Genomic DNA, 17,063 nt, shown 5'->3' on the forward strand with positions numbered 1-17,063 from the left:
GTGTTAGGATTTCAATTCAGGTGTATAGTAAAGTATAGGTTTTGGTTTAGACTGTTATGTTCTCGTTTGTAATTCAGCTGGAAATTCTTACTTTTCACTTTGTAAGCATTAAATTAGGTCAATTGCTGTAGAATCTTTCCTGTGATTAGCACTGGAAGACAAATATGTTCCAATAGACTTTTCAACTTCCCAGAAGACACACCGGCGTAAACCTATGGTGGTGATTGCTGTTAATATGCATGTCCATTTCACTGAGTGCACATCATAGAAGTGGCGGAAGAACACATGTTCAAGCACATGATAGGGAAGCACGAAAACAAGAGGTCTGATGATGCCTTTTAGCGTCTTTCTAGCGTTCCCACCTGACCTGCTCGGTAATCTGAGATGAGAGTGTGTGTTATTAAAAATGTGCATCTTGTTTATTTGTCACTGGCTCTCAGGCTAGAGGTTGAGTCTAATGCATCAGCAGTTGCAGCCTTATATAAGCCAGGACCCCTGGCATAGTGAGTGCCACAGGGAGAGCCTAGAACAGTAGACGACAACTACAAGACACCCACAGGTGAGCGCTAACAGGGGGGCTTTGGCACCAAGACAGTGTAACTTGCAGTGTGTGAAATTCCCATGCAGTAAGCAAAATGCATGCATTAGGCCTGTTTTTTCCCACCCGAGTAGAATTGTGGCTGATCCACTGTTCCATGGGCAGGAAAAAAAACCAAAAAGCACAGTTGCGTTTGAAGTACTGTGAGAGGCCTTGCAATGTATCAAAGTTAATACTAACTGCACTTAGTCACATACATTGCCGGACTCCAGACAGTGAACTTCAAAGCAAAGCAACTGTCACACACAAGCTCCCCGGATGAGATAGTTACGTTGAAGAGCACTATCAGTGGCAACCCACTGTAATTACCATCATCCAATTACCATTAAAGCAATTATAATGGCCAGTCTCTGACAGTGCAGGGTGACATAAGAATTTCTCACTCCTTTAGTCCCTCAATGCCCAGAATGAGGAATTCATGTTTAGAAGGACATTATGCCTCCATTCCTCATTTGTTCTAATCAAGGGTTGCCAGATTTGGATACAGATTACAGGGCATATTTGCAATATTTTGGCATAGGGCAGCTCTGAAAGCCTTCCAGCTGCGCGGCCCTACATCAAATGAAAAGGGCAGGAATGCACTGCATCTACCAGATACTGCAAATTCCTGTCATTTCTGCAAGCACCGGCCCATAAACTGCAGCTGAGCGCTAATGCAGGTACCCTTGTTGGCATGATTGTTTTTGTGCAGGAAGGTGTCTCTTCCTGCACAAAAATAATCAAAGTAGGCTCTTTACTCGTTCTATGTGTGCTGCAGAATGCACCACACGTGGAAAGAGTTAAGAACAAAGAGAAATGTAAACATTTCTCCTTGTTACATTGCTTTGGGAAGGCAGTAGTTTTTGCGTTGCCCTAAATTTACACTATTTTGTAAATCTGGGACAGTGTCAAAAGCCAAGGGTGCTGCGTGGGAACATCCACATCAACACCCATGGAGAGCCCCTTTCACGCAGAGTAAGGCATTGCCCCTCTCCATATTTATGAGGCCATGAAAAGCCATGCAGGGTGACTTTGGGTGGCCTTGTTAATATGAGCCAGCACGCTGCGCCTCCAGAGCATCATAAAAGTAACATTCCGGCTGCATGGGCATTGTAAATATGCCCCTCTTCTTAAACTCTAGTACCTCATACATTTAATTTCAATTACCCTCTCTGGGACCCCGGTAAATATCTTTCCAAAGTATATACATCCGCAGCACACTGCTACCCATGGTCCAGCCACTCCTTCAACGGAGCCTGCCAGGAATCAACCACAGGCCACCGAAACATATGTAGCTCCACCTGCATTTAGCATCCATGGCCCAGACCTGCAAACTAAGAAAAAAGTCACTGTGCGAGAAGGCGGAGAGGCCTTATAGGGGGCAGGGCCTGGTATTTAGAAGTACCAATGTGCTCCCCACTCCCCCTAAACACCCCTCTAGTAAAAAAAAACAAAAGGAAAAAAATCTTACTGTGGCTGGTGCCTGTTCAAAGCCTTGAAAGACGAGCTGGAAATCTACTGTTTTCAGTGGTTTCCAGCTCGTCTTTCCTGTCACAGAGTGATACCAGTTCCTTACCGTGAGACCGTGTGAAGGGATCTGATATTGCGTGACACACTGTGGGACTGTGTGAATTGGCTGGTCTGCATCAACCTCTGGTCACCTTTCATCCTCACACTTTCATGCACCTGCTCCCACGGTCCCTGGGCATTACCCATATCCCTAAACGTTCTCTATTTTCACGGGGCCTGCTCCACAGCAGTGAACATGCCAGCATGGCTGACATCATCCCATCATTGGAGGGCTTCAGCTGCAATCCCAGTCACATATCTATACCTCTTGCAGGACCCCCATCTCAAAGCTTTACCTGCTTGGAAGCAGGCTTTATGAAGACCAGGGACCATATTCTCAATGAAGTGGTGGAAAGAGGCGTTAGCCTTCTTGGCTTAACGCCTCTCTCCGCCACTTCGGAAATGCGAGGATGCACCCTATTTTCAAGGATATGGTGCAGCCTCGCATTTCCCCTTGCGATGGCGCTAAGTTTCACAACTTAGCGCCAACGCAGGCACCCTTGCACCAGAGTGCAAGGGTGTCTGCAAGCAGGGAGGTTTGTTAATGTACAGGAAGGTGTCCCTTCCTGCACATAAACAAACCTAAAATGCCAGTTTGTAACTGACATCTGTGCTGCTTCATGCAGCACACATGTAAGTTACGAAATGGCATTTAAAAAAAAGGTTTGTTTTTGTAGAGGAAGGGACACCTTCCTGTACATAAACAAACCATGGCAATTTGCGTTTTCCATGTGTGCTGCACAAGGCAGCTCACATGGAAAAAGCAAAAACGAGGAGAAATAAAGCATTTCTCCTCATTTCGCCACCTTAAGACCAGGTTTTATCTGGTCTTAAGTTTGTCGCTACCTCCTATTTACGCTGCCCTTGTGAATAGGGGGTAGCGTCAAACTCAATGGGTGTTGTGGTGGAACCCCCACCGCAACGCCCACTGCACGCCCCTTTCACACTAAAAACAGCGTGAAGGGGGCCCTATTCACAAGGCAGCGTTAAGCCGCGTTATTCCACTTAACGTGGCTTAGCGCTGCCTTGTGAATAGGGCTAAGCCCCTATCGCCACCACAACATCACTGAAAGTGACGTTGTGGTGGCGATAGGGGCTTGAGAATTTGCACCCAGGTTCCTAATGGACTGCTTTAACATAATTTGCATAGTATCAGTGCTTGACTTGTAAATAAATGAGTGCTGCTGCCCTAGCCTAAGCTCAGAAGCCCATGGTTGTTGCGATTAAATCCCAGTGCTCTGAATACCAATTCACTACAAGACATTCCCTCCCTCTTTACCTCGCTCTTGTAGCTTTCTGCTTTCTACCCTTGTGGCTTTTTCTTTCTCTTCCTCCATTTCTCTGCTTTGAGTTTTTCCCTCTCTGGCTATGGTACATTTCTGATGCCGAAAAATAAGCGCTGGTCCCCAAAAATAATTTTAGGTGGCCCCTATTGGCAACCACTGGCTAATGGAAGACTCAGAGGCCCCTCAACAGATTCTGCAGGAACAGAGGGCTCATTTTGTGCTACTACTGAGGAGCCAGAAATCCCGCTAATGCCGTTTCAGGATTCTAAACTCTGCTTTCCAGATGACTTGAGTCTGGTAGCAGGGGCTCAGATTACTGAGCTACATGTCTACATTATGATAAATACACCACTATACGTGGAAATCTCTGGGACAGAATACCATCTTCTCTAAATGGCACCCTTGTGTCTAGCATTACAACGATTCTCCCTGAAACAGGGATGTATATATTGAACACATGTTGAGAGTTGCCTAGGATTCCTTCCCTACATGAACCTGCTTTAAAATTAGGCCTGTCTTTGATAAAATAGTTGGAAATCAATTTACTTTGTTTGGCCTGGTGTCGAATCATAGCTCAAAGATACTCTGGGGCTTATTTATGAGCCCTGTGTCACTTTTGCGCCGCCTGTGCGTCACATTTTGTGACGCACCAGCAGGGTAAACAATGTGCCATGTTGCGTCATATTTACAAAGAGACGCATCTAGGTAGATGCGTCACTTTGTAAACCCCTGCGCTACATTACACCTGCGCCAAGGATAATGTATGCAGGGTGGGTGTTCTGATGCAAGTAAGCCTCGTAGAAGTGATGCAGTGAAATCTATGAGATTTCACTGTGTCACTTCTAGGACGCAAATGCGGCAATATCTTACGCCTGCCTCACAGCAGGCGTAAGACTGACGCAGGCACATTTGAAATGGGACTTGCCCATGTGAAATGACCCATTGATGGAGTTGCGTCACTTTTGTGACACACTCCAGCAATGCGTTATTTGCGCCGACAGATACGTCAGAAATACTGACGTATTTGTAACTCCTTGCGATATGATGCATTATACTGTAAATATGACGCATCCAGCATGTCGCAAGGAGGGCACAATGAAAAGTAACGCTTGGCTGTTTTCACGCAGCGATGCGTCACTTTTCATAAATGAGGCCCTCTATATCATCTGTGACATCTCTCATTCCTGACTTTTTTTATTTTGCAATTGCCCTTTGTGTCTTGGCACATGTTGTTTTGTGTTTTTCATTAAAGGCATGAGCTTTTTGGTCCAAAAAGAGCTAACTGATCCAGCTGAATCACAAAAGGTAAATCTGCAAGCGGGGGCCACACATCCAGCTCATAAAAACATGAAACTATAATTTCAATTTCCTGGTTGAAAATCTCCAACTTTTCTTCCAAACTGACATCGCAGAAAGACTTTATAAAATATAGCAAATGCGGGTAATTCCTATTTTACCTTATTCCTACAGTAGGAAGGCTTTCTGGGTCAGCATCTTAGAATAGTTTCATTCAGGTCATTAAGTAGGATAAAACTAAAGAGGGGGGCATTGAAAAGGGGACGGAGCCTATGCACTTAGGGGTATGGCTTAAACATATAAACGACATTTCTGTGATTTCCGTAGTGTGCCACCGAAGCGGTATTTTGGTTCTCATCTAAGCTTTCTGTTACTGCATGCAGATATGGAGAGTGGGGATTTTGGGACTGGGAAGTGGATGTGGCCTAATGATCAGAGCTGCCAACACTGGAACTGGGAAACCAAGTTTAAGTCTTGGCATCAGCTCAACATCCTATAATTCTAGGCAAATCCCTTTATCTCTGTGTGCCTAAAAGTGAAAAAAAGAATCTGACCTTGTGTAAAGTAATCTGGTGCTCGTGTAAATTGCTAAAATGCCTTTGGACAAAGTTTGCTGTATATAAAACTGCAAGCATAAGATGTATAAAGCAACAATGATTTTGTGGTAAATAATATTGACATTTTTTTATTTCTGAAATCATGAGATTGTGAATCATTACTGAGGCCTAGAAGGATTAGTGGTTTTTCAGTGTGTCTCAATCACTCCTGTTATGTTGACTCTATGTTAGACGTGGACGCCCTATTTCTCTCCACATCTCATCCATCTGCATATCTTAAACCTCATTAGTGATGTGCGAAATTTACTGATTTTGTTTTCACATGATTATGTGAAATTTCAGCAAAATTATGTGAAATGCAACTCAGTCATTTGACTGTATATTTGAGGGCAAAATGCATCCTCGTTTCAATTTTTTACTTATGGTGCAGATTTTCCATGCATTCACAGTAAAATCTGATGGTTCCCATAAATACACGTATTTACGATAAGTTGAGTAATGGTGTCATTTCAGGGTGGCAAGTAGCGCTCTACAATTCTACTGACTGATTGTAACTAGTGTAAAGTGAAATAAGCTGGTATAAACCACTTCTCTTTGCTCTTCAGCACCCTCTTTTTTTTCTCTCTTCTGAACATACATCCTTACATTTCTGTTCCAGCCTCAAACACACAACACACTAACTCACATACAAAACACTGCAATGCGTTTTACTTTCACCTTGTAAATATTCTGACAACTGTGTACCTCCTTCACTCACACATTTACACAGAATCATAACTGCAACTTGAATAAATCATCATTGCTCCGTATGCTGTACTTAAAGACCAAGGGGCATATTATCAAGAACAGCGTTAAAATTATCGCCGCTTTAGCGGCAGGAAACTGCCGCCAAAGCGGCGATAATGGGCTCGATAATATGCCCTTGAGAATTCCAATAGAAACCCATGTTCTGGTGTGTATCTGTGTATCTTTGTTGTGCATCGTTCCGTTTCAGTGTCCCTTTTAATTACTACTGGGTGTGAGACAGGATTAACAGATGGAAAGTATCTTAAATTATTACTGTCTTTTATCTTCCACATGGAGAAACTTGAAAACAGGGCACTTTGGGTAAAAACTTTCAATTTGTTTTCCTTTTTAAAGTGTTGAAGTCATGCAATGTTGGAACTCTACAGGGTAACCTATTTTTATTGCCCATTCTAATTTGTAGGTCTGGGTTATGCAGCGCATGCGCTGTCTCTTCGAGACTATTGTTAGCTTATAGTAAGCATAGACCGCGCCATTATTTACCATTTGGTTGGCCTCATTCTCACTCTCATTTATTTGCTTCCTATCGGTTTGCTGCAGCAGGCATCCTTCCTTTTTGTGTGTTCATCCAAGTTCTCGGGAGCATGGATGCATTATTTATGTCCCTTCATTGCTCATTGTTCTGGGTGCTACGTTTTTCTTGGTGTGGATACACTCTATCAGAGTGCCTCTTATTCAGCAGACTCCCTTGTGTACTTCCTTACCTCCTTCATCATACCACCTGCCCTCCTTCTGCTGCCTTTGGTGTTGCCACCATCCACGCACCTGCCCTCCATCACTTCAGTTGCCCGTGGTGTTGCACCTGACAACCTAGCCGTCTGCCTTGCCTTCCATTGTCCGTGGTGTTGCCCCCCTTCTATGCACTCACACTGCTTACCTTTCTTAGTTCGTGATGTCGGCCTCTCCCACCCTCCTTCTCTTCCATTGTCCGTAGTGCCACCCACCCATCTCTCACCATTGATCTCGTTTGAGATTTCTCAAAGGAAAGGCAATTGTACAGAACAGGAAGGCGACAGTTTGCAGTTTTGATGGCCAGCAGTGTTAAAAGTACCATGGCTCGAGAGCCGACTGTCTCTGTGTAGAGGGCCGCCAGTGGGAGCTGCAGGTAATTGGAATATCTCCGTCTAAGCACTGTCGGCACCAAAACAGGGCACAGCTGTGCAGGAGAGAGCCCCGCCTACCCACAGTGCCACCCAAAGTGTGCTATTTATGGACTGACATTTCCCATATTAATCAGTCTCACCTGTATCAAACATCAGGTGTGTTCCAGGTGTCCAACCTATGAATTCACAGTGTGGCTCATACCTCCCGGGCATTCAATCCTGACTTTCCAGTTCATTCACAAAACCAGGTGGAAACTTGCTGTGCCTTGGGGCAAAGTCCGGGATTTAATTCAGAGCATCATTCATTGTAGGCTATAGGCCAGTTCTCCATCCTCCCCTCTCCTCCTCACTCTGTCACTAGATCACATGACAACTGCTGATCCCGGCACTGTCTCCACTGAAGAGCTTCATTTGAGCCGGTGGTTTCTGGTGCTTATCAACAGCACTTAATTGTCAACACCAGCACTTATGACAGTCTGCCACATGGTGGTGCTGTTTATCTAATTTAGATATGAACACAACACCAATTGTTTATTAATACAAAATGCAATAAAAATTACTAATACCTGCTGTCCAAGCCATTCTAATAACTTGGAGGGCCTGGAATAATCTGAAGTCACACGTGCAGCAGTGCAAAGGCCTGTAGTTGTGTTTGTGGTGGTACTGTCATTGGCATTGATGGGAGCAGCAATGGGTGGTGCAAACTACAGCGGCCTCCTGGCAAGAGCCCTGGCACTTATATTTTAACAAATTAACCACTGCTTCATTGTAACCACTAGCGATCAGAACAGAGTGCCTCTTCTGTAACCATTGAAGATCTCGGCAGTGCCTCCTCTCTAGGCACTGCAGAGAGTTCCCAGCAGTGCCTCCACTGTAAGCAATGCAGACATATCCAGAAGTGCCTCCCATATAATCGCTGCAAATCCAAACAGTGCCTTAAATGTAAGCCTGCAGATGAAAACCGTGCTGTCACTGTAAGCACGATAGATCCCAGAGTGCCTCTACTGTAAGCACTGCAGATCCCAATAGTGCTTCAACTCTAAGCACTGGAGGCAGATCCAAGCAGTGCCTCTGCTGTAAGCATGGCAATACACTTCAGTTTCCCTACATTAAACAGTGCCGATCCAAACATTGCCTCCACAGTATGCACCGCAGAACACAGCAGTGCATCCACTATATGCTCTGCTGACAAAACGCAGCACAGCCACCACTTTAAGCACTGCAAATCGCTACAATGATTCTCCTGTAAGCACTGCAGACAGCTCTAGCGGTGTCTCCACTGTATGCAGGGCCCATCTCATCAGTGTCCTATCTGTAGACACTGCTGATCTGATCAACACCTCCACTGCATGCACTGCAGACATCCCAGTGGAGCCTCTACTGCAATCTCTGCATATTCCATTCCTACCTTTACTGTAAGCAATGCAGATCCCAGCAGGGCACCACTGTAAGCAGGTTTTGACTGGCCTAAGGGGCAATCAGTCTGGCAGTGCCTGAAGGGCTCATCTGACAGGTCCATGTGTAGGCTATTTGTTATATTTTTAAGATGTGTGTGGGCCTATTCTATGGTCGGTTATGCGACTCTTATTCCACAACCCTTGTCAAAGGAGTGATACTGAGCAAGCTGCGTACCTCATGTGCCTCAGGCCTCTGGTCTTCAAAAAGTAACATTTCTTAGCACTCATATGAAAGCTGTGTAGGGCGCTATTCAAACTGGACATTTAGAGATAGGCAGATGGCTCATGTGTCGGTTTGGCTGGGGCAGAAACAGTCAGATGCCAGGTGTAACCACAAGAACTGTCTAACTGAGAGTAGAAACTTAGCCCTGAAGTTTGTTAGATTGGCTTCAGGTGTATTAAACCCAAGAGCTATCAGGGAGTATGTGACCTGCAAGTTCAGCTGCTTTACAAACATACTTTAGAACCTGCTGCCATTGGAGGGCATGACAGCCGGATGTTTCTATTTGGCAGGTCCAGTTCAGCCTCATATACGGCTCCTGAGGTGGATTTACACCTTTTTCCTTCTTTCATTCATTCAATGTTAGACTAGGAGCATGTAGCCTTCTCCACTCTTTGTAAGGAGTCCTATGTCATGGATGTCATTCACATACAGATATACCCTTATATGTACTCCTGAACACTACCTTAGTTTTACAACCCCCTTTTCAAGGTGAGCCTAAATATAGCCCTGAGCAAGGTGTGGGACCTGAGCATTAATCACACTTGTTTTTGCTGGAAATTGCATAATATCTTTGTCAGCCTTGTTACCTACTGTTTTCAGTCCCCCCTGGACCTCGTTGATAGCGGTTAAGACACAGCGGTTCTCGAGTTCAAAATATTTTATTGAGTTTTCATAATAAGCAATAAACAAAGACAATACAGAGAAAATAATATTGAGAGAAAATAACTAATTACAATATAGAGATAACAATAACATCAATTGAATTACAGTAGGTAACAACAGTAAATATATATTCATTGGAAAATAAAAGGGAAGGGAAAGGAAACAGCTAAAGAAAATATTGCATTAACTACGAAATAGAGCTACTATAACGTGGATATTGGACTGCTATAATAGATATAAATATATAATTAAGAAGATAAATATATATCAACAGGTTTCCAAAAAGAGTGAAAAGAGTTAGAATTATGATTAATACCAGTTAAGGATAACTGAGCTCCTCTTCTTGTAAAAATAACCCATGACCACCAAGCATGAACTGACAATAGCGAAACATCTTTCCGATAAGTCTAATTGATGTCATCCAAAAGGTGGTTGGCAGTGTCCTTAACTCACGCTTGGGGACTTGGCTGGAAGAGGGAATCATCCTAACTCACCTACAAGCTGGCTTAGGAAGAAAGTAGGTACCATGGACCAAGTGTTCAGATTCGTAGCCACTTATTGGAACACCGTTCTGATTGGTGGGGGATCTTTATACTTGGCCTTCATTGACCTCAAAACCGCATTCGACCTCGTTCCTCTGGTTAAATTGTGGCAGGTTTTACATGAAATGGGGCTACCACGATATCTTTTGGAGTTTATTAAAAGGTTGCATGATGGTACATACGCAATAATTAGATGGGGATCCGAAGGACAATTGACTGATCGAATTCCTGTCCAGAGGGGGGTCCGCCAGGGATGTGTGATGGCTCCGACTCTGTTCTCCCTCTTTATTAATGGGGTGGCAGACCATCTGAGGGAGGTCTCAGCGGATGCACCTTCCCTGGCGGGGGAAAAAACACCTACCCTCCTCTTTGCAGATGACACGCTCCTCATGTCCAAAACTCCCATGGGCCTCCAGAAACTGCTTGATAGGTTTGGTGCCTTTTGCGATAATCGTGGTCTTACTGTTAATACCACTAAGACCAAATTGATGGTACTGACTGGAAATAAAAAACATAAGAAAATCAATATCGCACTAAATGGCACCCCGCTCGAGGAGGTTGATGCATTTGATTACCTAGGGGTCAGGATTAATTCTAAAATGAAATGGGACTCCCACATCACTAAGATGTCTTTAAATTTTAAAAGAGTAACAGGAGCAATTTCTAAAGACCACCGTCTATCCTCTACTAAACCTATTAGCCCGGCGCTAGTAGTATATGAGGGTAAGGCATTGTCTGCCGCTTCTTACGGCTCTGAATTATGGGGGTTTGAAAGAGTTATTAGTTTAGTCACAGCAGAACACAAATTTTTGAGAGAGCTTGTGGGCCTTCCACTTTCCACTCCTCTTAAACCTTTATTTTACGATTTGGGACGCCATTCTATTAAAGATATCCTTGGGCTTCGCCCTCTATTATTTTGGGTTCGTCTTAGAAGGACCCCGGAACTTAGTAATTACGCCGCGGTGCTTGACGAACTCATTGCATTAAATGGTTTTGGTGTAATATCATGGTTGAAAAACCTAAGGGACCTGGTACTCAGCTTGGGGCTAGAAGAAGAATGGCTCTTGCAGAAGCCTCCGCAAAAAGACATCATCAAGAAACTATACTGGGCAAATATAGATGCAGCGGTCTTGAACCCCAAGCTGGGCTCCCTAACTGATACATTTCTGATTTGTAAGCCAAAACCAAAGTGGGAACCATTTTTTGACTTTATCTCCTCACCAAGGGATAGAGTTTTGTTTTTTAAAATGAGGCTAGGTACTTTACCCCTAAACGCTTTCACAATAGGCTGGAAAAACCATAAAACCCACCACACAACTTGCCCGGGATGCTCTAACCCTACTGAATCATTGGGCCACTTCCTGTTCGCCTGCAAAACATATAGGACGCCTAAAAAACGTTGGCTGAGCCCAGTTTGTAGAGGTCTGGGAACTAGGCAGTCGTCTGTGGCCCTCCGTATCCTAACAACGGATACCACATCCTTATTGGTAATTTGTGGGGTGGCTAAATATCTTGGGAAAGCATGGCAAATACGTACTAAGCTTGTCGAACCAAGTAGCTCTGGGTTGTAATTCTATGTAATTTTTCCACTAAATGAAATACCCTCTCTACATTTGATGTGTTCCCCGTTGTTGTGCCTTAGGATATCTGCTTTTATCTGAGCCCTTTATCTTTTCATTTATTGTCTATGTATTTTTAGCTTTTTTAAGAAAACTATGCATATTTTTATATGTCTTTTTATTAATTTTATGGTTCTATGTATGTTGTATTGTATTTACTTTTATGATACATTGCTATCGAATAAAGTATTCAATCAATCGAAACATCTTTCCAACAGAATGTAATAGATTTTAAAGCAGCTGATAGTAGAAAATTAAATAGTTTACCTTCTAATTCATTTAAGTTTTGCGAGAGCACAGCGGATTTGCAGATTAACATTTTGAATGGAACATCATCATGAATATTTAATATCTTTTGTATAATATCCCAAACTTCAGTCCAAAATGTAAAAACTAGAGGACAATCAAAAAGCATATGTTGTAATGAACCAGGATGTAATTTACAGTGCCAACCAGTTGAAGACTGAAGAAGTTTAGCTTGAAATAAACGTATTGGAGTCCATAAACAGTTGAATAAAATATAAGAGTTAGTTTGATAAAGTGAAACAGGTAACCAACCAGAAATACTTTAAAGCCAAATATCTTTCCATGCATCAGTAGAAAAGGAGGTTGAGAGTTCATTATTCCAAAATACCGAAATCATAATAATGTTGAATCCTAGAGAAATAGATAGTTTTTTTATATGAAATAGAAACACCATGAGATAAAGTGGAAACAGTTTGAATATACATCGATCAATCCGATTTAACATTAGAAGGAATAACGTGAGGAAATGAATCTAAAATAGGATTACACAAATATTCATATTTGGAAAGGTCAGACTGAGGTAAACTAAATTTTGTTTGTAAAGCTTCAAATGATATGAAAGCATTGTTATAATAGACATCTTTAAGATAAAAAATACCAGCACTAATCCATGAATACCAGAAACTGATATTTCTATTTAATTTAATGACTGGGCTATGCCATAATGACATATCTTTGGTAGTGATCATGGATGACTGAAAAACTGAATCTTAGGGCCATATGTAGGTAGCCTAATACTGGTCGGTAACGGCCAATTTTCGGTAAAAATCCCGTTACCGACCGGTATTCAGGCTTTTGGTATGTAGGGGGGACATTTCAGGATTCGGTAATTTACCGAATCGGTAAAATTACCGAATCAGTAATTTTACAGATTTGGTAAATACCGAATCCTGAAATGAGATGTAGCGGGAGTGTGTGGGTGTTGTGTGGATTCGTTATTTACCACCAACTAAAAGTTGGTGGTAAATGACGAATGGCTTTGAAAAAGCCTCTTTTGGCACTTAGAAGTGTGCAATGTGGCAGACATACATACCCTTAGGGCATGTATGTGTGCCACATGTGCACACATGCAGGAATCAGGGGTGCAACAGGGTGTCCCTGTGACACCCTGCCACCCTTGATTGTGCTCCCCCCATTACCGAATCGGTAAATACCGATTCTAAAATACCGACCCATTCCGAATCGGTAAATATTACCGATGGATTACCTACATAGCATTTACCACTTCATAAATACCGAATCGGTAAAATTCGGTATTTATGAAGTGGTAAATTAGGCCACCTACTTATGGCCCTAAGTCATTAAAAATGAGTTTAGTGGATTTTAAAATAACAGATTTATGAAAAATTGTGATTTATTAGGCATGGTGAACAAAGTGGGCAGTGGAAATGATTTTTCTATTGATTTCTCAATAAGAAGCCAAATAGGTGGATTACTCATAAAGGAATGGTTAAACCACAGGGAACTTTGTTTTGAAATAAAAGCTTTATGGTAATGAAAAAAGTCAGGTACTCCAAAACCTGCATTACATTTGGGCATTTTTAATTTTTTATAACTAATACAGGGTGACTTGTTTTTCCAAAGAAATTTGGATAGAAGTTTGTCAACATCTTTATAAAACTTTAATGAAAATTGAGCAGGAATCATGGCAAGGATGTAAAATATTTTAGAAGCAAGAGTCATTTTTATAGAGTCCATTCTTCTCCACCATGAAAGGTGAAGTGAAGACCATTTGGATATTTTATCTTTAATATAATTTAAGATGAAGTCACAGTTTAACGTTATTGTTGATTTTATGCTGCTCCATGGAACCACTGGCGATCAGAACAGAGTGCCTCTTCTGTAACCATTGAAGATCTCGGCAGTGCCTCCTCTCTAGGCACTGCAGAGAGTTCCCAGCAGTGCCTCCACTGTAAGCAATGCAGACATATCCAGAAGTGCCTCCCATATAATCGCTGCAAATCCAAACAGTGCCTTAAATGTAAGCCTGCCGATAAAAATCATGCTGTCACTGTAAGCAAGGTAGATCCCAGAGTGCCTCTACTGTAAGCACTGCAGATCCCAATAGTGCTTCAACTCTAAGCACTGGAGGCAGATCCCAGTAGTGCCTCTGCTGTAAGCATGGCAATACACTTCAGTTTCCCTACATTAAACAGTGCCGATCCAAACATTGCCTCCACAGTATGCACCACAGAACACAGCAGTGCATCCACTATATGCACTGCTGACAAAACCCAGCACAGCCACCACTTTAAGCACTGCAAATCGCTACAATGATTCTCCTGTAAGCACTGCAGACAGCTCTAGCGGTGTCTCCACTGTATGCAGGGCCCATCCCATCAGTGTCCTATCTGTAGACACTGCTGATCTGATCAACACCTCCACTGCATGCACTGCAGACATCCCAGTGGAGCCTCTACTGCAATCTCTGCATATTCCATTCCTACCTATACTGTAAGCAATGCAGATCCAAGCAGGGCACCACTGTAAGCAGGTTTTGACTGGCCTAAGGGGCATTCAGTCTGGCAGTGCCTGAAGGGCTCATCTGACAGGTCCATGTGTAGGCTATTTGTTATATTTTTAAGATGTGTGTGGGCCTATTCTATGGTCTGTTGGGTCAGTGTTTGCCCTTATTTTACTTGATATTGCCATAAACACTGCATGCAGTAAGTACAAATGTGTGCAGTCTCCCATCCATCCCTCATATTCTTACTTACCTCCCTGCTCCTCCCATCTGCCCTCCATCTGTTGTCTGTTGTGTTGCCAGCTCCCACAAACCTGCACACCTTCCCTTTGCATGTCCATTGTGTTGTTCTCAATCACCCAACCGCTCTCCTTCCCTCCCATTGTCCAGACCTGCTAACCTGTGACCCATTTTGCACTGTGTGAGGAGGGGGCGTGGCCATGTAGGAGTAGAGCTTAGTGCTAGCACAGTCTGAGACACTTCTAACTGCACCGCCCCCTGCCACAACAAGCCTCCTCCACACCCCTCCCCTGCTACCAAAAAACAAAATCAAAGCTTTTGAGACTGCCGCTGATGTCCTGGGGAGCTTTCACACCTTAGAATGTCCATTGGTTGAGCTAAAACTCTAAACAATTAGCTGGAAACCTGCTCTCTGCATGCTCCTGCTAATTTTGTGCTCGCCATGTGATATCGGCTCCTCACTGTGTGACCGAGTGAAAGGAGACAATATCGTGTGACACCGGGTGGCCCCGTGTGAGTTGGCAGGGTTGATTGTCTGTGGTTCTCGTCTCTTCCATCCTGCTTCACTTCTGTTGTCCTTGGTGCCACCCACACATCTCTCCTCTATCCCTTAAGCATAGGCACCCATCCTGATGCCAGCATCCTGCTCTTCCATGGTTGTAAGCTGCGACTCTTATTCCACAACCCTTGTCAAAGGAGTGATACTGTGCAAGCTGCGTACCTCAAGTGCCTCAGGCCTCTGGTCTTCAAAAAGTAACATTTCTTAGCACTCATATGAAAGCTGTGTAGGGCGCTATTCAAACTGGATATTTAGATATAGGCAGATGGCTCATGTGTCGGTTTGGCTGGGGCAGAAACAGTCAGATGCCAGGTGTAACCACAAGAACTGTCTAACTGAGAGTAGAAACTTTGCCCTGAAGTTTGTTAGATTGGCTTTAGGTGTATTAAACCCAAGAGCTATCAGGGAGTATGTGACCTGCAAGTTCAGCTGCTTTACAAACATACTTTAGAACCTGCTGCCATTGGAGGGCATGACAGCCGGATGTTTCTATTTGGCAGGTCCAGTTCAGCCTCATATACGGCTCCTGAGGTGGATATACACCTTTTTCCTTCTTTCATTCATTCAATGTTAGACTAGGAGCATGTAGCCTTCTCCACTCTTTGTAAGGAGTCCTATGTCATGGATGTCATTCACATACAGATATACCCTAATATGTACTCCTGAACACTACCTTAGATTTACAACCCCCCTTTTCAAGGTGAGCCTAAATATAGCCCTGAGCAAGGTGTGGGACCTGAGCATTAATCACACTTGTTTTTGCTGGAAATTGCATAATATCTTTGTCAGCCTTGTTACCTACTGTTTTCAGTCCCCCCTGGACCTCGTTGATAGCGGTTAAGACACAGCGGTTCTCGAGTTCAAAATATTTTATTGAGTTTTCATAATAAGCAATAAACAAAGACAATACAGAGAAAATAATATTGAGAGAAAATAACTAATTACAATATAGAGATAACAATAACATCAATTGAATTACAGTGGGTAACAACAGTAAATATATATTCATTGGAAAATAAAAGGAGAGGGAAAGGAAACAGCTAAAGAAAATATTGCATTAACTACGAAATAGAGCAACTATAACGTGGATATTGGACTGCTATAATAGCAATAAAAAACTAGATATAAATATATAATTAAGAAGATAAATATATATCAACAGGTTTCCAAAAAGAGTTAGAATTATGATTAATACTAGTTAAGGATAACTGAGCTCCTCCTCTTGTAAAAATAACCCATGACCACCAAGCATGAACTGACAATAGCGAAACATCTTTCCAACAGAATGTAATAGATTTTAAAGCAGCTGATAGTAGAAAATTACATAGTTTACCTTCTAATTCATTTAAGTTTTGCGAGAGCACAGCAGATTTGCAGATTAACATTTTGAATGGAACATCATCATGAATATTTAATATCTTTTGTATAATATCCCAAACTTCAGTCCAAAATGTAAAAACTAGAGGACAATCAAAAAGCATATGTTGTAATGAACCAGGATGTAATTTACAGTGGCAACCAGTTGAAGACTTAAGAAGTTTAGCTTGAAATAAACGTATTGGAGTCCATAAACAGTTGAATAAAATATAAGAGTTAGTTTGATAAAGTGAAACAGGTAACCAACCAGAAATACTATTAAGCCAAATATCTTTCCATGCATCAGTAGAAAAGGAGGTTGACAGTTCATTATTCCAAAATACCGAAATCATAATAATGTTGAATCCTAGAGAAATAGATAGTTTTTTTATATGAAATAGAAACACCATGAGATAAAGTGGAAACAGTTTGAATATACATC

General features: G+C 42.5%; 1 long non-coding RNA gene across 1 annotated transcript in view; it reads left to right on the top strand.

The window, feature by feature from the left end:
- Positions 1 to 428: 428 nt before the first annotated feature.
- The window catches only part of LOC146811656 (uncharacterized), a 78,144-nt gene continuing 61,509 nt past the window's right edge, over positions 429 to 17,063 (top strand). The window contains exon 1 of the long non-coding RNA XR_014966766.1: positions 429 to 559. This is a non-coding gene — a long non-coding RNA (uncharacterized LOC146811656). The remainder of the gene's footprint in view (positions 560 to 17,063) is intronic.

Source organism: Triturus cristatus, chromosome 7 (genome assembly GCF_964204655.1).
Source record: "Triturus cristatus chromosome 7, aTriCri1.1, whole genome shotgun sequence".
Classification (NCBI taxonomy): Eukaryota; Metazoa; Chordata; class Amphibia; order Caudata; family Salamandridae; genus Triturus; species Triturus cristatus.